Here is a 26,798-nt window from a genome sequence, read left to right as displayed (position 1 = left end):
TTATGTATCAAGTATAAGCATTTTTTTTAATGTTAGTGATCTTCATATTGATTTTCAAAACTGTTGATGCAACATCAACATATTTTTTTAGAGGGCTTATTTTTGACACTTTAAATCTTTTTTATGTATCAAGTATGCACATTTGTTTTTGTCAGTGATTTTCAATACCTCTATCCACAAATATTCAAGTATATATTCAAATAATTCTTTATGATTACTACTTAGCTTTTATATTTAATTTGGTTTGAGATTCATAATTATATATTTATTTACGATCTTGTGTCTAGAATAAAGAATATGCATCTCCTCAAAGCGATCTACATATAATAGATAGCGAGCAAGTGATGCAACCAAAGCCACATTGTTCACAACCATTACGATGTTCACCTCACCTTCAAGGGAATTTAGGAGAAATAAATTGTATACCCTATACCATAGCTCCTAATACAATGACATATAATTTATTATACATTATAATTACATAGTTTTTCAATGCATTGTGTCTTCTTCATTTTGCATGGTCCCCATCTATTCATTATATCCATACCATTTCGCATTTTTATTGACCCATTTTTTATTATGTTGATATCAATTTCCATATTTATTGAATATGTTCTAACTTTTGCAGTAGGAAAAAAGGAATAATGATCTTGGGATGGTGAAAAGAACGAAAATTACACCCAAATACTTGAAAGCATGTCGGTTCAAGTCTCGAAAACAATACAAAGAGCATATATGCTCAACTAGTATTGCTCTTACTAAACCCACTAGGCTTACCATTTTGAGAGCTAAAACAACTCACCATGTTTAGGTAACTTGAACAAGTTTATAGCTTTAACTAGTGTTTTGTGTAAAAAGAAGTTTCTCCTTTTATCATGAATATTGTGTTTTTGAATGATAGACTAAACTTTCTCTCGATATGGAATGGTGTTTTAGAGAAGTGTCTTTCACATTTGAAATTGTATGTGCATTTTGTCTTATATGAATGATACACTTTAAAAGAGTTGCATATCAACTATACTTGTGATATATTCTTTGGAATTCTCCTAAATTTCATGACGTAAATGTCCATGATTATAATACATAAATGGCCATGATTCTTTCCTTGATTGCATGCTTGTTAGTAACTTGATCATGTCCTTTATGCACTGCTTTCACAAGATAGTAAGTCCTTAATAGACAAACTTAAATTTTCCTTTATTGTATAAATTTCTTAGGATTTAAGTTTTTTTTTATGGCCACCACATAAAGAATTATCATAGAAGAAAAAGATCAATTTTATTTTACTATTCATGCAATACTCTATTTTTATTACTTTTAATACAACATTTTACATGTTTATACTATATAATATTGCGATCGCTGCTTAGTTTCATTATCTAATCATTTTTCTTTGTTTTATTAAACAAGATAATAAACTAAACCCCTTGAAATTATTTAAAGAGTGTTGAATATATATAAAATATATATATATATAAGTTGGCAATAACTTTTGAAAAATGGAAATGTCTCTTGTTTTATCATATTCTCTTGCATGAAATCTCAATTTAATACACAACCATAATAGTCTATTACACTTAACTATTGAAAAGAAACTGAATCTAAAGCATGCAAATACAATCTAACTTTCAAGAACTATTTAATAACCTAAAAAGCCAAAAGACAAAAATATTTTAAAAATTTGTGAAAATATCTAATTTGTATGATTAGACATTGGAACCATGTTTAGAAATGTTCTAAATATTTTTATATTTTGAACATCAATCAATACATTAATTACAATAAATCTTAGATCAATAATAATTTATTAATACAACACAAATTTTACATGGAATACCCAATTTGGAAAAACCATGTGATAAAATGTACATCAAACTTCACCTCGACTCCAATGTCCTCTACCTTCTGCTTTCTATTTATTTTATGAGAGTCATCGAATATTTATATAGGCTATACAAAAAAGTGCTATGAGCACAATACAATGTCCAACCAAAACCATGGGTTCAAAACCATGTGCAAGCCATAAACCAGAATTATTATTTTTACATTGAAAACATAATTGTAGACATCTCACTTTATTTTATTTTATTATGGAGAACAAATACAACATTTAATTATTATCAATATGAATTATTTCAAATATATATATTTTTCAATTAAATGATTTATTTAATGTTATTTATAATGATAATTTGAATAAATCTATTGTTATAAATGATAATATATTGAATTAAAGAAAATCTAAATGAAACATGAATTGTGAAAATATTAGCTTAATTAAAATTTCAATAAAATTATTAACCTAGTAATAACTCATTTAGTTTCGCAGAGAGAAATAAAATCTTAATGTGAAAAGAGTGCAAATAAATATTTAAAGTTTATGGCAACTATTAATGTAACTTAATTTTGTTTTATATTTTAATTTTTAACCCCCCATATATATATATATATATATATATATATACCATAAATTTTTTTTTTTTTTAATAAGATTTTGATTTTTTTTAATGGAATATAAATTTTAAATGCAACCCCAAATTCTAGTGATTGTTTAAGCAAATTACAATAAAAAATTGTGAAAGCTTCATAATTACATTTGTTTATGTACATTGAATTTATATCATAGTTATTAATTGGCAATTGAATACACAAATATGCATAGATTTCTTGGATCTCACATCTGACCTTTACACTATCAATAAAATATAAAATAAATTACATTTTAAAAATTGAAAAATATAATAACACAGTGAAAACTGATTTATCCTCTTAATGGAATTTTCAACATCTAGACGACATCATTATACAAGAAGTAAATTGCAATAAAATTTTAATATAAAAGAAGTTTTATTTGAATGTTATTTATTAGTTATTAGTAACTTGTTTTTGTTAGTTATAAAACTTTTATTGAGATTAAGTGTAGGAACACAAACTATGTACTTGAAAAAGGGTGTCATATCATTCTTCAATGCATGATATTTTTTTATTACTGGACTAACATGTACACATTCATCATGGTGGTGCATTTGTAATGTTCATAGTATTATTTTTCATTGAACATCATTTGTAATGTGCATGGAATTATTTTTCACTCATTCGTATTACTTGATATTGGTGAGGTGTCCTTCGAAAGAGATAATGTTTGTGGTCATTTCACTTCATTTTTATATATAGAGTGAAATAATCACTCTAATTAGGAATTCGATTAGAACTTGATGACCATGACCTAGGACCAAGTAAGTTTGTTTTTTTCCTAAACAAACACTTACAAAATAAGACTCCTAATCAATGCCTTGATTTCAACTCTAGGTCCACATGTTTAATATGTAGGTTGTTCCATCCATATGTTTCACATGGAAGGCATTCATTTTATGTTAAGAACTATAAAGGGAAAGTTTGGATAGGCCTCTCTTACAGTTGGTTCCTAGTAATGCCCCTAGCACTGAAAGCGACTCAGTTCTCAAAGAGTAGAGAAAAACATGTGATTCAACTAATTTCATATATGATGTGCAAGTAAATCTTCCATATATCCACAACTTCTGTATATGTGCATATATGGAAGTTGCACATATATAGAAGATATGAAGATATACAGAAGTTGTGCATATATGGAAGATATGTGATATGGAAAATGCGTTTATACAAAAGTTGTGTGACTTTTGTATATGTACATATTTTTGGTATATGCACAACAACAATATATACACAACTTCTGTATATGCGCATATCTTCCTTAGATGGGCAACTTTCGTAATGGGCATATTTTTTGTATATGATATATATGTAAGTTGTGCATATATGAAATATATAGAAAATATGTGATACGAAAGATGCATATATAGAAGTTGTGTGGCTTCTGTATATGCACATATTATGTATATGTTCATGTGTTCCATATATGCACAACTTCAGTATATGTGTATATCTTTCGTATATGTGCATATATGAAAATTGCACATATAATGTAGATGTGCATTTACGGTAAATGTGCAACTTCATATTTTGTATACGCGCATGTGTTCCATATATCCACAACCTCCGTATATGTGCATATCTAAAAATTGCACATATACAGTAGATGTGCATATATGGTAAACATGCAACTTCCATATATGTGCATATTTTCAGTAAAGGCGCACTTTCATATATGTGCATATCCTTTGTATATGTGTAACTTTCATATATATGCACATCTTCCATATATGTGCAACTTCTATATATGCACATATTTTTCATACACGAAAGTTGTGCATATCTGGACACTGTCATTTATGCATATTACGAAAGTTGCGCATAACTTCTGTATATGTGAACTTTTATATATGTGCATATATGGAAGTTGTATATGTGCAACTTCTTTATATGTACATATCCATAAGTTGTGCATATGTAGAAGATATGTGCATATACATAGGCTATGCACATAACTTCCGTACATGTGCAACTTTTATATACGTGCATCTACCATATATACGCAACTTCCATATATGCACATATACAAAAGTTGTGCACAACTTCAACATCCGTATGTATGCGATCTCTGTATATGCACATATCTTTTTTATATGTGCACATACGAAAGATATGAGACGTATAAGATGTGCATATATAAAAATTGTGTGAATTTTGTATATGTACAACTTCATTATAAGCATAGTTTACATATATGCACATCTTCTATATATGTACAATGTCATGAAACCAGCTCACAAAAAGATAGAAAAGAGAGATCCACGCCTTAGAATTCAGCCTATTCGAGGGGGCAACCTCCTTTACATTACATAAATGAACAATTCTTGGATGATTCAAATGACAAAACCTCCTTTCTATATATAGGAGTCTATGGAGTCACAATATAATCCAGCCGACCTAACAATAATAATATAAAGCCACAAAAATAACAATAGAGGGATTCTATGGGCACATTAATAACAATATGGGGGTAATGGGGGCACAAAAATATAAATAAGGGGTATAACTACAATAGTAATGGGGTAATCACTAGTATTATAGGGACCCAACATGCCCCTCTCCTTCAAAAAAGTGTTGTCCTCAACGCTTGAGTAGCTCAGGATACTTCTGCATAAAATTCTCATCCTCCCATGTGGAATCTTCAGCGGATAAGTTCTTCCACTTGATAAGGTACTCTGAAATTGATCGATTTCGTAGCTGTCGAGTTCTTGTTTCTATAACTGCTTCCGGTTCCAATATAATTTTTCCTTCCTCGTCAAGTTCTGGCAATATTGTTTGAACTGGGAGCTTGTCGCCTATAACCTTCTTTAAGCATGAAACATGGAAAACTGGGTGCAATCGAGAAGCTGCAGGAAGCTCCAATTTGTATGCCATAGTACCAATCTTTTGCAACACCTTGTACGGACCATAATACTTTGGTGATAATTTATTATCCTTCTTAGCTTGCTTGAGGGACATTTGCTTATATGGTTGTAGTCGTAGGAATACCCAATCACCTACATCAAAACTTCTTTCACTGCGATGTTGATCTGCCTGTTGTTTCATTCTATTCTGTGCCAACACGAGGTTATCCTTTAAGAGTTGGAGGACTTGTTGTTGATGTTCGATGTGATGTTCCACTGCCTGAACCTTAGAATTTTCTCTTAAATATGATGTGATGGATGGTGGTTGATACCCATAAAGTGCCATAAATGGGGTCATTTTTGTTGCTGTGTGAAAGGAAGTGTTATACCACCATTCAGCCAGAGGCAACCATTTGACCCATTGTGTCTGTTTATCAGATACAAAGAAACGAAGATATCCTTCCAAACATTTGTTTACTATCTCAGTTTGCCCATCAGATTGAGGATGATAAGATGAGCTATGAGCTAACTGAGTACCAAGACAAGAAAATAATTGTGTCCAAAAATTTCCAGTGAAAATGGGATCTCTGTCACTTACAATAATCTTTGGGTTTCCATGTAGCTTTTGAACTGTTTCCATAAATGCAGTAGAAACTGTACTGGCTTTAAATGGATGTGATAATGCACAAAAGTGTGCATACTTGGTAAGTCTGTCAACTACCACCATGATGACACTCTTTCCCTCAGACTTGGGTAAACCTGTGATAAAATCCATTGATACCTCCTCCCAACGTTGGCTTGGAATGGATAAAGGTTGTAATAGACCCGGTGTCTTAATTGTTTCAACTTTATTTTGTTGGCAAACCAAACATTCTGCCACAAACTTTTGAATATCTGATTTAAGGCCATCCCAAAAAAATTCCTTCTTAACCCTGTGGTAAGTTTTTAAAAATCCTGAGTGCCCTCCTAAGGGAGAAGTGTGCAATTCCATAAGAATCTTTTGTTTTAGCTGGGAATTTTTACAGAGGTATAAGCGATCTTTGTACCATAACGAATCATTTTTCCAGCTAAATGTATCAGACGTACTGGAATCTTGTTGTAGCTTTCGAATAAGTGCCCACACTTCTTCGTCATTCTTCCATTCCTCCCTTGCTTCATTTATCCAATCTGGTTGGATGATAGAAATAGCGCACAACAATGCTTCCACATCCTCATCCTTCCTTGAGAGTGCATCTGCCACCACATTTTGCTTCCCTTTTTTGTAGATGATTTCAAAGTCATAACCCAACATCTTTGTGACCCACTTTTGTTGCTCTTCAGAGGATAATCTTTGTTCTAAAAAGTATTTAAGGCTATCATGATCTGTTTTTACCTTGAAGTGTCTTCCCATTAGGTAGGGTCGCCATTTCTTAAGTGCATGGAGTATTGCCAACATTTCCTTCTCATAAATAGCTTTGCTTAGAAACTTTCCCTTGATTGGACGACTTTCAAAAGCAATGGGTCTTTCATCTTGCATTAGAACAGCACCAATTCCATTTCCTGAAGCATCACATTCCACAATAAAGGTTTTTGTGAAGTCCGGTGTAGCTAAGACCGGTGCTTGGCACATTGCCTCTTTAAGATGTTTAAAGGCCTTTGTTGCTTCCGGAGTCCATGAAAATGCATCTTTCTTCAATAATGTCGTTAGAGGTGTTGCTATTCTCCCATAATTCTTAACAAATTTGCGATAATACCTTGTCAACCCAAGAAATCCACGCAAATGCTTTATGGATGTGGGGATTTTCCATTCCTTAATGGCTTTAATTTTGGTAGGGTCTACCTTAACTCCTTCATGAGATACAATATGACCCAAATATTCCACCTCCTGGACTCCAAAGAAACATTTGGATCTTTTGGCATATAATTGTTTCTCTTCCAATAGTTGTAGCACCCTGTCAACATGTTCAACATGATCCTTCCAAGACTTGCTGTAGATAAGTATATCATCAAAAAATACTAACACAAATTTTCTAAGGAATGGTTTAAAAATTGAATTCATCAAACCTTGAAATGTTGAAGGTGCATTGGTAAGGCCAAAAGGCATGACCAAAAATTCATAATGACCCTCATGAGTTCTAAATGCCGTTTTCGGAATGTCTTCAATCTTCATTCTGATTTGATGATATCCTGAACGAAGATCCAACTTGGTGAAGTAAATTGATCCATGCAATTCATCCAGTAATTCATCAATGACAGGAATGGGGAACTTATCTTTAATAGTGAGCTTGTTGAGCTCCCTATAATCCGGACACATGCGCCATGATCCATCCTTCTTGTGCACCAATACTACTGGAGCAGAGAAAGAACTTTGACTCGGTTGAATTATACCAGCCTCTAGCATTTCTGCAACCATACGTTCAATTTCACTTTTTTGGACATAGGGATATCTGTACGGCCTGATGTTTGGAGGAACACTTCCTGGAATCAGATGAATAGCATGATCATGATCACGCATAGGTGGGAGACCTTTGGGAGTCTCAAATACCTTGGAATGATTGTCCAGGACTTTTTGGAGATCTGGAGAAATAGATGATTCTAATGTGGAAACATCTAGCGAACATAATTGTGCAATTACACCCCTTTTCTCCTTTTTTAGAAGATTTGTCATACCATTAGAGCTGATTATCTTTCCTGGTTTCCCTGCAATACCCCTTAATTCAACTTCCTTTCCTTCCACAGAAAATTTGATGAAAAGTTCTTGAAAATTAAAAGCTATTGTACCCAAGGATTGTAGCCATTGAACTCCTAGTACAACATCAGCACCTCCCATTGGAATGGAAAGCATTGGGCTAGTCAATACATATTCTCCCATGGATAGCTTGATATTATGGCACTTTCCAAAGCAATTTATTGTTCCTCCATTTGCAATCATCACTTGACACTCTGGTGCTGGATATAGGAAGCAATTCAATTCTTTTGCTACCCTACAATGAATAAAATTGTGGGTGCTTCCTGAATCAATCAACACTATCACCTTTTTCTTCTTGATTTGTCCTTCTATCTTGATGGTTTGAGGAGTGGTAATTCCCGCCAATGCATTACAAGATATGGTTGGATTTATTTGTTCTTCATCTAGGCTTTGTTCCTGGAATATATCTTCTTCTTTTGACCTTTCTTGCTCCTTTTCTTCTTCCTCTTCACAATCTATGTAGAATAATTTCTTCTCCACACACTTATGACCTTTAGTGTATTTGCTATCACAACTATAACAAAGCCCTTTTGCTCTTTTTTCTTCCAATTGTTGTGGAGTCAACTTTATAGGTTGTGGAAGACTAGGGGCAACTGCCGTTCCGTCTTTATAGTTGTGAGTGGTATGCTTCCTGGTTGCCATAATTTTGCTTTCCATTTTTCTTGCTAACCTGAATGCCTTCTCTAATGAATCAGGTTCCCAAAGTCGAACATCATGTTGGATATTATCCTTTAAAGACCCTATGAACACATCAATCCTATGCTGCTCTGGAATATCTTTTACCCTTATGTTCAATTTTTGGAACTCCTCAATGTGCTCCATTATTGAACCCTTTTGTTTGAGACTTATCAATTGGCTAAAAAAAGTGTTGCTTTTTGTATCCTCATAATGTGCTATCAATTCTTCCGTAAAAATTGCCCAAGTGATAAATTGTTTACGAGAGCAAAGCCATTGATACCATACAAATTGATTTGGTTCCAAATATAAAGTTGCCATACATACCTTTTGTGTGTTTTGCACATTATTGAGATCGAAGAACTGCTCCATCTGTAATATCCATGTGGCGGGATCCTTGCCATCAAACTTCCTCATATCAATTTTTGGAATATGGTGGGTCTTCGATCCAACATTAGAATCTATGGAATCATGATTAACATTACTTTTGTTCACATCATGAGCTTCCTTTACAACCTTTTCACCATTAGTAAGTATCTCTTGTAGAAAATTTGTCAAATATGTCTTCAAATCTGCCATGTCTGTCTTCAAATCTGTCTTCAAATTTGCCATGTCTTTCTTCAAATCTGTCTTCAAATCTATCTTCAAATCGTCCATCTTAGCTTCCATGCCTTTTATCTTAGATTCCACGCCATTTATCTTAGCATCTGTTAGCTTTTGTGAGCGTGACATTTGTTGCACTTGTTCTTGTAATTTTGATATATCATGTAGCATTTCTTCCTCTTCTTCATGAGTCATGCTAGAGCTTTCAGGTTCCTTTATTTACTTTATAGAAGCCTGATATTGAATCTGATGTATCTCTGTAATTTCGATTCATCCAGTTCTGAAATTGTGACCTGTAGTAGCCTTCTGTGTCCTCTTTCCAATGCCACTAGTCTGAACCAAATTGGATTCTCCAAGAAAGAGTTATGCACAATCTCCCGCAGTGACCTTCTTACGAAATTTCAATCCGATGCTTAGAAAGAAAGTTATGACGATTTTCCCCAGGTCACCTGTTTTGATTGTAATTCAGGAGTCTGCAAAAAGACCAACTTCCTGAGATCATATCTCCGAAAATATCACACGAAAAGCTCTGAAATTCGGACCCAAGGTTCAGCGCGATTTCTTCTCAAATGGGTTTTTTTGCGACTTCTGAAACGTCACAGAAAAAAAGTTATAGCGAAAATTCCACGATGACCTGTTTGGAGCAGCGAAACCCTAGAATCCAAAGCTCTGATACCAAATGTTATGAAACCAGCCCACAAAAAGATAGAAAAGAGAGATCCACGCCTTAGAATTCAGCCTATTCGAGGGGGCAACCTCCTTTACATTACATAAATGAACAATTCTTGGATGATTCAAATGACAAAACCTCCTTTCTATATATAGGAGTCTATGGAGTCACAATATAATCCAGCCGACCTAACAATAATAATATAAAGCCACAAAAGTAACAATAGAGGGATTCTATGGGCACATTAATAACAATATGGGGGTAATGGGGGCACAACAATATAAATAAGGGGTATAACTACAATAGTAATGGGGTAATCACTAGTATTATAGGGACCCAACATACAACTTTCATATATGCACATATACGAAAGTTGCGCATACTTCATATATGCGTGACTTTCATATGTGCACAAATTCTACATATGTGCATCTACAGAAGTTGCACACATGTGAAAAATTTCATATATGCATAAAGTGGGTTAAGTGTAAAAGTGTTTAGGTCAGATTATATCATTCAAACTAAATTAATATATTGAATATATGCGAGTTTAAAATGTTAAAATATATTAGATAATATAAAATTAATATGAAAGAAAATCAACAATCATTACATTATTTAAAAACCAATTTGAATATTTAAAATTTAGTTATAATAATAAGATGAATTAGATAATATTTATTTTGATTTAAATAATCTAATATTGATTTACTAGTTTTTTTTTACTAGCTATATTTTTATAAGTTTTGATTCAAATTATTTAATGTTTTCTTATAAATGTTCAATCATAATTAGAACTGTTGTGCCACCTAATTGGAATTGTCCTATATAAATTGGTTTAGCTTAATTTGTTTTTTAAGTTATATTGTTTTGGAAAATTTAATATAAGTTTGTTTTTAAAACTATTATTTAATTCGTGTATATAATCTTTATCATGCACATGATTATTTTTTTCTTTCATATAAATATTTTGGAGTTAATATTGATCATAAGATTTAACTTGACTTATAATATTAGAAAAAAAAATGGAAGATAGAAAACATAGTTTGATCTGAAAAAACAACTTAGTTTTGACATAATTACTTGCCCAATAACTTATTCATGGTTGATGAAGGTTAAGATATAGAATCTTATGATCATCTTTTTATTATGATAATTTAATAAGGATGATTTGTTAGATATTTAAAGATGACATGTTCGACATCTAAGGATGTTGTGCTTGATCGTTGAGGATATTATGTTTGATATTACATGATATGGTTGTGTTAATTGTTACGTTAACAATTAACACAAAAGTAGTACATCCATAGATTTGAAATATACAATAACTTTTTAACAACGACAAACAAAAAGTATTTATAATAAAAATTTGTACCAATTCAATTTGATTTTACTTTAAGATAACTTATGTTATGAGTGACAAAAATTTCTAGAGAAATCTATTATTTCTTATCCCAAATACAACACTTCACATAATATTTATGCTCAAGTAAAGTAATCAACAGATAAGATAAAAAATAAAAATAAAAATAAATAAATAAATAAATATAAAGCTACTACACTTGTCATTCATGTTTTGTCTTTTTACTAGTGTACATTTTCTTTGGTGCACTCTAACTATGCATGCATATTTCTTCTATGTATTCTCACCATACATACTTTTTGTGCTCTTATTATTTTATTCTCACCATACATTCTTTTTGTGCTCTTATTATTTTATTCCCACCATAGATAAATAAAGGAATTGTTAATATATATATAAAACAAAAATAGAAGAAAAAATATCTTAAATAACACTGGAGCAACTTGCCAATGAATTTTTCATCTTTACATGTTAGCATTAAAGTGGTAAAAGCTCAAATCTTTACCTATTTTTGAAAATTTTATTGTAAGACATGTATAGTGTAATTTAAAACTTTTAGTATTCTTTTTCAATAAATTTAAAATTAAAATAAATCCAAATCTGTGTGTGTGTGTGTGCGCGCTCTCTCTTCATGTACATGATACATATATCATTAAGAAAAGTTCCATGGTAATGATATGTTCGCCCATACATGTAACATCAAGTAAGATATAAATATATAAGTAGCTTAACTTGCAAATTTGATAATTTGTAAATAAATAAAAAAATTCCATTCTAACTACATTTATCAAAAGTAATGTAACATTGATAGAATACAACATCAAATCCACATCATGAATTTAAAATTCAATGACGACATTGTCATATACACAAGTCCATATTCATATATTTGTATTCAAAATCAGTTCAGCTATACATTTTTCTTTTTAAAAAAATGGAACTTCATTCCCAACATAGATAATGGAAGTTCATGCCCATAGATGACATAATGGCAAATTGGCATCATGACTAATCTAGAAAATGGGTCTATAAGTCACCGTCACCACTCTTGGCACTCCCAAGTGCATTTCCAAATTGAAATCGCTGTGAAAATTACAATAATCAATTAGTTATAAAAACTAAAATGCATAGAAACAATTCTATTAATTCATGATAAGATTTTGATCAACTACTCATTCTCACCGTGAATATCCAAGGCAATGGAGAAGGTTTCCCTTCTTAGGTAGATGGTGGAGCATTTAGTGTTGGATATAGGTGTGGTTCAGGGGTGATGGATAATGGCATGGCATAAGTGAAATAGGAATAAGGTAGTTGGTGTGGGTGGTGATACGCCTCATCAGTGATACGACAATGGGAATCACTCTATGGGGAAATTGGAATGTTCAAGATGGATGATTGAAATAATGAGAAGGGTGAGATGACTAAAGGGTAAGGATGGACATTGAGAAGGTTTTGGGGAGGTGGTTATATTCATCAAAGAATTTATGAAAGAAAAAGGTGGTGGGTGTGGGGAATGATACGTCCCCATCAGTTGTACAATAGGGAGAAGCACCCTCAGAGAGGAAATTGGGATGCTAATGCCTGGAGCAATGTTCCCAATATTAGATTTTTTCAACAATATGCCCACCAAATAATCCAAGTCGACAAGTTGGAACATTGTGATATGAGGGTAACCACTGTAATAATAAAAAAGTTTATATATTTAAACAAATGCACTGAAAATGATAATATATCATATTTCACATAAAACAATGCATAATATCAAATTTACATACCAATTTTGTGTATAATAGAATGTCACATTAGCTCAGGCATGCGGTCCACATTTCTTTGTTTTTGAGAAGATATCTTCAATTGTTCATACATGCCTCTTTTTTTGCACAAACGTGTCGAATGCTTTCAAATTGTAGTTTATCTTTCCCTGATTTTGACTTGCAACTACATCACCTTTCTTTATTGAAGACCTGGAATAACATAATTTTTAAAGAGAATATACATTAACAATATTTTTTGTCTCTTATAAAAAGAATAAACACTTCACCTTAACGCTTCAATTTCAACAATAACATCATCTGTGATGGAGGCTTGAACAACTAATCTGGTCGCTCTTTATTTCCAATGGAAAATAAGGTAGATATCCATTTACAAATATCAACTATAGAATTGTGTTATGATATCACCCAAGCTACTGAATAAATTTCAAAAAGGTGAAATAAAAAATAGTATCATATTCACGAGTAGAAAGGTTAAATTTCTTCTCTATATGAAAAGTTAGAGGCAATTTTCTATTGAAAATTTCACTCAAACTAAGGGTTGATAGGGGGACAAAGCATTGGGATTGATCTTTCTTTCTCTTCTTGGGTGATTCTCATTCCATCACTTCAACAACTTATAAATGAACCCATCCACCTAGTTGAGTGAATGAATGAGATTGACCCCCAAATCAACCAACATATATCTACTTCTCAACCATCCAATTAACATTCTCAATTGCTTCATACAATGAATGGGAGGATAGAGATCTAGCCCAACCATTAATTTTTTAGGTCAAAGAAGTCTTATAGTGAAATGACAAAGGTCAAAGAAGGCACAACCAATAGGAGTTTTCGTTTGCATAGATGTGAGGGAACAACAGGCAAATCTAGTCAAGTCATCTTAAGAGGGATTAATGTCTCACGACTCTTGAGAGAGTGAGAAATTCCCAATGAGAAGACCTCATTTTTTCACCTATCCAACTAACCATATTAGTTAGGCTCTATTTGAGCAAAGAGTAAAAAATAATAAAAGACCCACACAATACCATCCCTTATTTTTCTATTTTATTAAAAGAGCAATACGTTGAAGCATCCTCCATTTAAAAACAATTTCATCAAAAGTGTAATAAGAGCTAAAAATATTCTAAAGAGAATGATTACCTCAATGCTAGTGTTGTTAATGAAGAGGGGAAAATATCAATGATGTGGTTGATCATGTGTGGCTTGCTAGTAATAATAGACCCCTTATTTACACTCAAATGTTCATTGTGTGTCATAGCTTTGAAACAAATCAATACAATGGATTAATGAGAATGGCGGCTTTCAATAATAAAGATGGCAAAGAAAAAGAAAAAAAGCACTAAATAAAGTTTGGATTTAAATAAACAAACAAAAAAGATATCAAATATGTTTTATATGACTTATTCATTTCGTAGGGAAATCCTATGCACCCACAAATACCTATATAGATACTAACAACTGAAAACACTACATTTTTACCATACAACATATATTTTCCTATATTTTTCTTTTTTAATTACTCATGAATACACATTCTAATATTTTAATATAAATTTCAAATACCCTCATTTTTCTTTCTATACAAGGACCAACAGAGTTTATAATCCAAATTAGGGCACAACAACGACCAACCAAGGTTACGGACGACCCAATAAAACTCAATACCATCTTTGAAAATGGTCGACTCGAAACGAAAAACCTTACCAAACTGAATTGGTCGTACCTTAGGACCAATCCAATAAGCTAGCTCTGTCTCACGTTAAGATTAAAAAAAATTATTGTTATTGGCCCTTTTTCCATTATTTTTATCTATTTCTTTTTAAATGCAACTTATTCCGTTAACAAAAGGGTTACTTCGTTCTGTTAATTCATATGCAATGTGATTCATTTGCCACAAAGGTTGAATAAATTGTGCGAAGGATATATTGCCTACAAAACTATGGATTGGTGCGGTGAAAACTGCAAGGGTTGAGTGAATCTCACTCATAAACCATTTTTGGAGATCAGGTTGTTTCCTCAAGTTGCTCTAATGGACGGAAGGCTAAAACCAATTCATGGGTCCTCCGCCTAGTAGCTTGGTTCACCAAATGAATTGAAAGGATTGAATTTTGGAGCAAAATAATCCTCCAACAGTTTGTTCATTGACATTATATTAGGGAAACAATTTACAAATCTTGACCACTCAAATAACAAAAATTTCAGCGCTTATTTCTCCGGATTCAGTAAGCTAATATTTCTTACATATTTGGATCTCTATTTCAATTGCTTGGACGTGGACAAGACAAATTCCATCTGATTTAGGTGATCTGAAAAAGAAAGAGGCACTTCAATTTTTGTTTGATATATAACCAACATATAGAGTTCACCCTAATTTTTGGTGTTGGAAAACGCAGTTGCCCCGTTGGTTGTTCACCAGGTTTTTTGGAAATCCACTTTGCCGATTTCCTTAGAATTGGCCGATGCCTTATACAGTCTTCATTACAATAAATCCAGTGAGCTAAATATAACTATACGCTATTGCGAAGGTTGCTAGGCATTTGACTGCTATCCGCTCACTCACATTTATGCAAATTCTAACTTTAATTTATAAGGAACCTTTGACCAAGAGCTGTTAACCGAAGCGAGTGACCCGCTAAAGCTATGGACATAAAATGAGAAACTAACTTTGCCTTTACTCCATTAATCGTTGGAACCATAGTTACCAAATACGGGCGTATCGGCGAAAAAGTCCGGAGATTCGCCGATTCACTTTGGTACGATAGGTAATTGGGCAAATCTGAATTTGATTTCGAAGACCAAAAATTATCTTTAAAAACAAAAACCGTTTCCATATTGAAAAAAAATTCTAAAATGTTCTTCTATCAACTGTGTGTTCCAAGTCCACGACAACATTATTATCCAGAGCCTAGTTTATGCCAAAGTAACCGAATCTGGAACTTTCTATTGACTATGTTAGTTTTCATCACTAAAGGCTTATACTTTCCAAAACACTCTACAGTATCATTATTAGCTGGCTTATTCTGGAACTACCCCTTTCTGGGAGCTTATGGTTAAAATGTACAACACAGAGTGACACTTAAAAACTATAACTTTTGTTTATATACTGTTGTTTGTATTTGTGAATGGAATAATATTAAAAATGGTAACAAATAAGTAAATTTATATGTTATTTTTATATTGAAAAATAGTTATAAAATACTAAACTGTTAGGGCAAATAAATAGTAAGTAAATTTATATGTTATTTCTATATTGAAAACAAATTAGAAAATAATGACCTGTAACTACATATGATAAAGATTTGTGAATGATTTTTTTCAGAGAGAAAAGCATCATGATATTATATTAAGAGAATATAATGGGCTGATACATATAAGGCCATATCATTCTGGCCGTCTCATCATGTAGATAATAACAGATAGGACTAACACTGACAAGATCTGAGCTGATACAAAAGGAATACCAAATGTCAAAACAGATATATCATGATAAATCCTTGAAAACCCATCCAAAAATGGGAGAAGATCTATATGTAGAAAAAGTTCCACATAAACCACAGAAAAACCGATGAGAGAAGAATAGAAAAACCCATGTGAAAAGGAAAACCAACAGGATCAAGCAGGATCAAGCAAAGCAGATATATAGACCAGAACAGAGGCAATTGGTGCCTTGGACTCCTGAAAGATGCAGGCATTCCTCCATTTCCACAGAAACCAGCACGTGATAATGAATAACGATCTCCATGTTGGGCGCTGATCACTCCACCATTTGAAGCCCTCCTGAACAGATGAGAAAACCTGGTAAGGAAAACCATGAGATGAGGAGAGATCATACCAGATTTGGGACGATGCCGGACACTGAAAGAACATGTGGACGTTTGATTCAGACGCCTGACAACACATGGAACATCTTCCCGGACCCATCCATCCCTTCCTTTGAAGAACCTCCCATGTAAGGTTCCTATTGGAAAAAATCAGCCATGAAAATAAAATTGTCTTAAGCGGACAGGATGCTTTCCAGAATTTGGATGGAAAGATGGGTGCGGGAAGCGGCGGAAGATTAGTTGAGGCAGCTTCATATAAATCCTTTACACGAACAGAGTGAGAGGAGTTCCGCATCGACCATGCCAATTCATCTTTTGAACCTGTTTGTTTAATGCCTTTACCTACAAAATTATTAACAGTAGTAACCCAAGTAGGCTGAAGAGAAAAAGGCAAACCAAGATCATCTCCATCCTTCCAGATTGGCGAAGATGACGACCAAGATTGAATCAATTTATTCCATGAGAAGTGACCCTTTGTGTGCAGGAATGATATCAGTTCGGGAGTGAGCATGGATTCCAGTCCATACACAGTTGAATCAATACCAATAAGGATGCTAGAGCCGGTAGATATACGCCATCTTAAGAAATCCATGAAGAGCGCCTGTACCTTTCTGAAGCTGAGCCAGATAGCTGATCCCCTTTTTGAACCCAGTGACTTCCTCCTATGCCAATATACCACAGACCTACCTTTCAGATATTTTTGTTTGATAATAGAGTTCCATTTGCCATCACCGAAAATGCCTCTGTGGAGAGATTTGCAGAGGAGGGCCTTGCCAAAAGACCTCATATGTAAAAGGCCCCAACCACCTACCCTCTTCGGTCTTGAGATGGAGTCCATCTTGACTAAGTGGATCTTAGAATGATGAGATCTTCCACCCCATAGAAAATTTGCAGATAAAGAGACCATTTTGCTAATAATAGAAGCGGGTAGAAAATAAAGATGAGCCCAATAAACCGCAAGGTGAGATAGGACAGTCTGAACCAGGATAAGTCTACCTCCCAGAGATAGGAATCGCATCTCCCATCTTGAAATTTTATTATAGAAACGATCAATCAGCCATAACCAGTCCTGTTTGCGGTTCCCTTTTGGTTTGAGGAGGAAGCCCAAATATTTAAAGCCCTCCTTTATTGATGCCAGATTAATACCAAATAACGCGGCAATCCATTGAGCTAACTCCTGATTAGAGTCATTGTGATACAACTTGGATTTGACCCTGTTTATGACCAAACCCGATGCTGATTGAAACTTTTGAAAAATCTCGTTGAGGCAGAGCCAGCTTGATTTGCAAAGCATGGCAAAGATAAGAATGTCATCGACGAACAGGTTATGAGAAAGAAATATATTCTTACAGATCTTGATCGGAGTGCATCGTTGATCAGCTACTGCTTTGTTGATCTGTGTGCTGAGAGAATTCATGACAAGGATAAAGAGGAGGGGGGAGAGAGGACAGCCCTGGCGCAGTCCTCTCTCCGCCTGAAAGAAAGATGAAGGGATACCATTGATGATAACTGAGTATTTAACATTTTCGACACATGCCATCACCCAGTTAATTCCCTGAGTCCTCAGTCCAATTTTTGCGAGGAGGATTCTAAGGAACCCCCAATCCACACAGTCATAAGCCTTTTCCAGATCTATCTTTAGAATAGCTGCATCAATGTTTTTTGATAAAACTGAAAATAAGCATTCCTGTGTCGAGGTGATCGCATCAAGAATATTCCTATCTTTCAAAAACGCATGCTGATCCCTGGAAATGAAGGAATTAAAGACATGTTTCATTCTCTCAGCAATAATTTTTCAAAATTTATATATAAATTTTAAAATTTTTAAAAATATATTAAATATCTGTAAGATGAGTATTCTCTAATTTTTGGGAGAGACAATTTTTTTTAAGTATCAAATCGAATTTGAATTCGGTAACTATAATTAGAACATAAACTAGATCTGGGACGGGAACAACAAAAAATGTTGAGAACACTGGATCTTTCGAACCAGTGGTGAATATGGCTACAGCCAATCGCGGCCTCCTTTTCCTTCTGAGGCAAGGCAACTGCTCACACAATGGGCGAGTTATATGCAATATCATTACATAGTTTGCAGAAATAATGGTTATTCATAGGTTTCACAAGACCATGTGGTCTCTACAAAAGGTTCAGTCAACCACTATTTTTCAAACTTCAAACTCAGCAACCACTAAAATTATAATGATCATTCATTGTCTTCTCACAAAATATTTACATGAAAATTAAACATGTGCAGAGCAGTATACACCCTGTGTTTCTTTCCCACCATTCAGTGACTTCTTTTCTTAATACAAATAAAAAAAAATGTAAACATGGGTAGATAAACACATACCGTTGTTTTTTCTCTTTTCAATTCTACCCATTCCATTCAAAGCTCTATAATGTACCGTTTCCAAAATTTTCTCCTCCACTAACTGTACAGCGATAATAAAAATGTATTGGACAAAATGCCAAGGGAACAGGTAATTGTGCTAAGAGAAAACACTTAAGGTGTCTTTACCTGAATCCCAGAAATCCCTGGTACAAACCACCATAGCCCCATGGATTTCAGAAATGGAACGCTGAAATTTTCTTACTATGTGAAACACTGATAACTCGACTCAAATGATAAAATAGGAATGAAATTAAAAGGCAGTTTTAGACATAGATATATAGAGGGTAGGGTGTCACCTGTCGTATCAGTCACATGGCGTACCATTCACGCAGGCCACTGTTGCGTCGCACAGTCGATGTCCTTCAAACCGACGATGTGATGGATATGGTCTTCTTTCGGTCTGATGGATGTCGGTCTCATGGCCTCCATCCATTATTCTGCCCAGGATATTCTGTGCACATAGATATTAGGGTAGGGTCCATAAACGTCAGGGTAGGGTTTCATCGATCTTATCGGTGACAAACCTAACACTACGAAAACTTGCAGGCGTGCCTTTCACGCCACTGCTGCGTCACACATTTGATGTCCTTCAAACCGACGACGTGATAGATATGGGCTGAAAATAACTATGGCTTGGTCTCATGACCTCCAACGATTTTTCTGCCCCATATTTTAATAATTCAAAGTTAAAAATAATGAGGTAAATGGACTTTTATCAAAATTTTAGTTTATATTTTCTTTTTAATTTTCATTTTTTTTCACAAATTGAACATTGATGAGCGGAGGAGAAAGATTAAAGGATTAGGCCCACGCTTGAAGCATATACTTCCTTAGCATATTATATTTTGTTTGATTTATTGAACAGTTTAAAAAGTCTTCCAGTTACACCAAGCGTAATTATTTCAGTATGAGGATGTCTCTTTAAGTATTAGTACAACCATGAGCAGGAACATATAATAAATTGATTTAAATAGAAGTCGAGTTATATTATGAATACAAATAATATTATCTTTTTGTACATAAAAATTAATGAAGACTATTTATTTATCATCAAAATTTTAATAATAAAGAATTATATTTGCATTCAATCCATTTTTATTTATAGTACTTATGGTCATGTTTTTATTTTATTTTTCAGCATGGAAAAAAGCTATATTACTATTCATTCATTATGAGAAATAAAAAAACAGTACAACATGTGACGTTTATGTTAACCATATATATGTGTCGAATAAGGCTATCTAAAACATAACAGAGAAAAGACAAAATCAGAGCCCATGACTACAAATCCTCATCTAAATGATCAGAATAAGATGGAGGCATTATAAGGATCATCAACAGAAAGCAAGATCAGAAAATATGAAGTACTAAGCAGAATAGGAAAAAGCACAGAATTGGGTACTTGGTACATACCAGATTGGAGGAGAGGAGTGAATGAGTTAGGTACCCGGCAGAATGAATTCCTGTATATGGTGCAATTTGTCCCCCACTGATATACTCATCTTCCAGAATTCGTTTTGAGAAGCAAGGCCTTTTTTTGATAGAGAATCAACAACTTTGTTTTTTTCTCTATCTATATGGTTGATAGAATAGTCCTTTCAATTTTTCCAGATTGAGTCTATTCTGCTCAACCATCCCAAAAGGTTGTGGATTTTTATGGAGTGAATAGACCTTACATGGTCGATTATAACCTTTGAATCACCAAATATTTGTAGATCCTAGATGTTAAGATAGTCACAGAAAATGAGGAGACCTGCTAGTGCCATTACCTCTGCTTTGCTATTTGTTCCTTTACCTCCGTGCCAAAATATGTCGATATGCTGACCCTCCATTAGGATAATATAGACTCCACATGCACAACAACCATTTTGGGCCACCCCATCAAAATAGGCTCGAGGGACACCTCAGGGATCCGGGGAGATTTCCTTCTTTCCGCCACATCTCAGAAGATTATTGATGATAAGACCAGCATTGTATTGAGAGAGAATGGATTCATATACAAAAACATAATTTTCCTTTCTGGAGTGAAAGAGAGCCCTATTCCTCCATTTCCATATAGCCCATAAGGTCAGTAGTGGAATAGGCCTCCAGTCTAATTTCATCTTACCCCACCATTCAAATGCTTCCATGATGGAGGGAAAAGAGATCCTGCTGAAACCAAAATGGACTGCCAAATTTTGCCATATCCCCTGAGATTGAGGACAGATTAGGAAGATATGTAAGTTGGTTTCTTCGTTTAATTTGCACAAAGGACATATGGCAGGCCCATTCCAGTTCCTTTTTTGGAGATTATCCCATGTTAGGGTCTTATTGTGGAAAACAAGCCATACAAAAATAATAATCTTGTGGGGGCAACCTGTTTTCCAGAAGGAAGTAGGGAAGATGCTATCCTGATGAATGGAGCTCATATGTTGGAGTTGAAGATAGATATCCTTTACATATATAGTCGATCTTCCCCCATACCCCTTCCAAATTAGTTTATCCTCCGCCTCTGTTCGGAAAATACCCCTGCTCCTCATGGACCAAGTGATCTGATTCCATTGTTGAGCTAGTTCATCATTGAGATCAAGCTCAAACGCCGATTTCCATATAGGGATAGATCCCGCCCATCTTACAATTTCCTTCTCCCAGAAAAAGATCCCTCCTTGTTGTAAGATCCTTATTGTCATGTTTTTATATTAATTAGACATATAAAAGACATGAATAATATTAGTAAATGCAAGTAAATAAAGAAATGGAATCTTCTTTTTAGATGATAGACTTAGTATTTATACTCTTTATTCCAAGATAGTTGCTCACTCCAGAGAATCTATTTATGAATTCCCTAACAAGAAGTCTAGAAGTCATCATTTTCTTGAGATTCCATAAAATGTTGTGATTAGATTTTTCTACCGGGCTACGAAAGAAAAAAAGTGTGGAGCAGGGGAATTGATAAAACTATGTGATTCTAGATTCCAGATCTTTTCAATATAAAATTGGTATTGGTAGTGGCATAATTCCAAAGGAGAGCTCATTGGTGCTTGGACCCTGATGACTGTTGCAAAGCTCAGAAACATTAAAAATCTCATGATCTTGGGGGATTCAAAATGTGTTATCCATTCGCTTTAAGGAGCAGCAAAGCTAGAGGTCTTGAATTTGGCTACGTGAAAATACATGGGCAGTTAAGGAAAGACATGGGCTGTCAATTCATGTTGGTCAGATTGCCAAATATTTGGCTACTCTGCCTAATTACCAAGTATTTAGACTTGATATGGGCTGTTAAGGACATGGGCAGTTAAGGAAAGACATGGGTGGTCAGTTTATGTTCGTCAATTTGCCAAATATTTGGCTACTTAGGGGTTGGGAACAAGGTAGCAATCTATATAATCTCAGGGGTTGGGAACAAGGTGGCATACTTGGGTGCCCATTACAAAAAGTTTGTCGCTCAAAGAGATTTGCTACAACAGTCCTTAACAAAAGAAACGAATAGTTGACACAACGGTATGGATGCCCTGAATTTTTAATGTAACTTCACAAAATGATGAAGTCCATCATGGAAAAGTATCCCTGGCATTCCCGAAGCCAAATTAGACAATAATGTTGTGTGAGAGGTTCTGAAAACGAATGGAGCATAGAAGCTTGCTTTGTCTAAACAACATAGCACCCTTGCAAAGGTGGAAAAAATTCGCAAAGGCTTGGAAGGTTGTACAATGGCAAAGAAGAAATGTTTGAAGCTTGCAAAAGATGAACCCAACGAATTCAAACAAAACAAAAAAACCCTTACAAGGTGATATTTTATTACGTTGGCTATGAAATCCAATGTTTTTCTTGACTTTTTTTGACAGATCTCTCCCGCCTAAGACGAAAACCCTTTGTGCAATAATTTACTTAAGTGTTGTGTATTTCTTCTTTGTCTATATATTACTATATATAGAATGTCAAACATGAAATCACAAACATTGAAAAATCATGCCCGTAGTAACCAGTTTTCGATACTTACCGAAAACAAAGGTTTAGAATCACTATGAATCATGTCCACGACTCCTCCCTTTCTAGTTTTTGTCAAAAGAGGCAAACTATCAAAAGAGGCAAACTCCTACCTAGTGAATCGAGATAACAATTGCAAGAATTTAAAGAGAAACTGTATGCAAATTTTCTAGAGGAAAAGGCTCTACACCTCAACCTTTCATTTGATGAGTTAAAGTCTACTGAATTTTTGCAATTTAATTTCAATGAACTCACTTCATAGGCTTCTATTGTTTCTTAGAAAGGAAAAGTAGTGGAAATTGAAAAATTAGAAGGTTTTGTTGTTACATATGAAAAAGTTGAATCCACATCAATGCAAAATCTGAAAGAGCAACATGTAAAAGAAAAAACTCGAGAAAAAAGAAGAAACAACTAAACCTGAGATTATTTTCATTAATTATCTTGAGAAAAACAGAGAAAAAGAAACTAGAAAGTACAGAAGTCAAAGAACTATAAATTAATTCATGAGTTGATTCATATTTTTTTTAACGTACAAATTACGGATTTTAGAAATATTGCAATTTCAGTTTCCTTAATTAAATATAATCTTCCATAAAAACACGAGTTAGAGATTAGGCCTCGGGATTTACTTTGTCGCGCCATGACCGATTATGTGGGCAGTAGAAGTCAGTTGATATTGGTGTACGTCAGCTCAAGCTCAAGGATAGAATTTCTAGTCCGTGTGTTGAGTGGGAACAGGGAATATACAATACCATGTTGCGGGTTTCGTGGGACAAGTTGACAATGATGTATTCGGTGTAGTTTAATTCAAACAAAACTTAAAGGTGCTAAGTGGTAAAATCATATGGGAGTGACTTCAAAATAAACCTATGTAAAACTAAATTAATATAAAAATTAATTAGAAATAAAGGTTACATCATTAGGAATTCACATCTTTATTTTATCATTGTATTATATGTCATTTTATTTTGCATTATTCATATTTCATTACATAATTAAGTTGGCGAGACATCTCATAATTAAGTAATTATTTATTTCTTTATTAAAAGATAGTAAAATAAATTTATATTAATTAAAAATTTTAATATTATAATTAACATAAACAATGTTTAATAATTTTGTCATCTCCATAATACATAATAAAAAGAAATGAACTTTTTTATGTTTTAAATTTATATGTTTATCGTTAGTAAATATGTTTACCATTTTAATTTATTTAATAGAGATAACATTTCATATTTGAAATATCATTTAATATTATTTCCTCATCCAAAACAAGCTTATAATTACAAGTAACTATTTATAAATAATATATTGTATATATATATATATATATATATATATATATTAATTATAATTTTGAAACTAATTAGTGCCCAAAAGATAAATTTTACAACTACATTTCCAAAGCATAGTAGCTAAAAGCAATAGTTATCAAATAGTTTCACTATTTTTTTCCTAAGTTGCAAGGACATAGTAATGAGATCATTATTTTTTTACATAGTAGCTTGTCCCGACACCTTAGTAAAAAAAAAATAGCTAGAATATCTGATCACAATTGCTATATATTAAAACAATTAGTTACTATGCTTTGTAAATATATCTAAATTAGATGTATTAAGCTATAGTTTAGTTTAAATATAGCTAAATTAGATGGAAACAATTGCACACATTAATAATAAATATTTAGATGTTCAAAGGTGGTTTATAAGAAAAATAAGCACGTTGTGAGGGCACATGGCCATCGATAATTAAGCTTTGGTTGAAGGTTGTCACAAGAAAAATATGCAAGTCAATATGTCCCAGCAAATATATGTCTAATAAGTTATCCATAAGAAAAATATGCTAGTTGTGGAGGATTAATAAAATGTCCACATTGACCTAAGAATGTCTATATATTGATATGCATACACCAATAATGAGTTTATAGTATAAGCTTGTGACTCATTGATACATTGCTCTTGTTCAATGTTTCTAGTATTCAGGTGTTGTTTTAAGCAATTGGTAGCAGTATTCTTACTGCAAATGAAACAATTATAAAAAACTTGTGCAACTATTTTTTTCATATTAGACATATCGAAACATAGTGTGGGTGTGAAAATAGACTCAAACAAACAGTCATCACAATCATTGATATTTTGTCCATAGATCTACAAACCTTGTTCAAGTAAGATTTTCTCAATTGACAATATGTCAAAGTGTACAAGTGAGAAATTGTATTCACATTTGCATGAACCAGTTGCTTCAGTTATTAAAGTTGGGATATCTATTGTGCTATGTAACAGAAGTGGGGCAAATTTTCCACATACAGAATTTTGATTATCTTGCAAAACATTATATTCATGGTCATCAATGGTTGGATTAAATTGTAGATCTTAGCTTAATTTTAGTTTTAGATAAACAATGGGACTTTGTTACAAGTGTTATGCAGCTATACGAAACAAAAAATAAATAAATGGAACTTTGATCGAGCACATATTGACTTGTTCCAAGAGGATTTTTGCCACTTGTGAATGATTGCTTTTATAAATTGAATGCAAGCATATTAATTGTTCCACTCATAATTGTCTCTTGATCCATTTTCATATTCACAATGCTTATAATATAATAGATTTGGGACTTCTGCGATCTGCATTTTGTGTGGTTATGTCTTCTGGATCCATCGCATATTACTATTTTATGTATCGACGTTTCGATCCATCCTCCGTGGTTCATCATCAGGATTAGATATGTGAAGAAGTCAGAGAATGATGTGTAATAAATAAATGATATGGTAGGGATGGTAGAATTTAATTTTACTAAAGTTTTTAAGGAGTGAAAGAGGAGGACCAAGAGGCAATGGGGTCGGGATTGTCTAGGAGATGGTAGAATCCCTTGTTAGCATGGGAATCCAATTATCACTTATTTTCCAACCATCATCACGGTTTAGGTTATTGGGGTGTTTCCCTATTTCGATAGCTTCTCTAAATTTTCTATGGTGGTACTGCTCAATTTTGGCCACAACACAGGAGTTTTCAATGCAAATGTGATGATTGGTTTTACTAGAGTGCTCAACCAAAGCTGAGGTTTTGGAGCGGTTATGTTTAATGTCTGCAGCATGTTCTTGAATCCTAGTTAATATAGAACGACCAGTTTCACCAATGTAGGCCTTGCCGCATGAACAAGGGACCAAATAAACCCCTTTGTGGTGTTTAGGATCAATAGGATCTTTTACCGATTTCAGACATCTGTTAATTGTTTTCATGGGTTTGAAAGTGGTTTTTATATTATTCTTTTTTAAGATGTGTGAAATCTTATCAGTGGTGCCTAGAATGTAGGGAAGGTGAACCTTACCAGCATAATCATCCATGTGTTGTTTGTTTCTGGGATTCTCAGCTTTCTTGAAAGCATTGATTCCTTGGTGTCTCTTGTATCCATTCTTATAATATAGCAGACTCATCTATTTCTTGTTAAAATGTTTATCACTATATATGGCACATTAAACTTA

Source organism: Pinus tabuliformis, chromosome 7, assembly GCF_031772625.1.
Source record: "Pinus tabuliformis cultivar Carrire ecotype Pingquan chromosome 7, CPIR1, whole genome shotgun sequence".
NCBI classification, from domain to species: Eukaryota; Viridiplantae; Streptophyta; class Pinopsida; order Pinales; family Pinaceae; genus Pinus; species Pinus tabuliformis.
The sequence above is the reverse complement of the archived record's forward strand: the minus strand, read 5'-3'. Positions refer to the sequence as shown.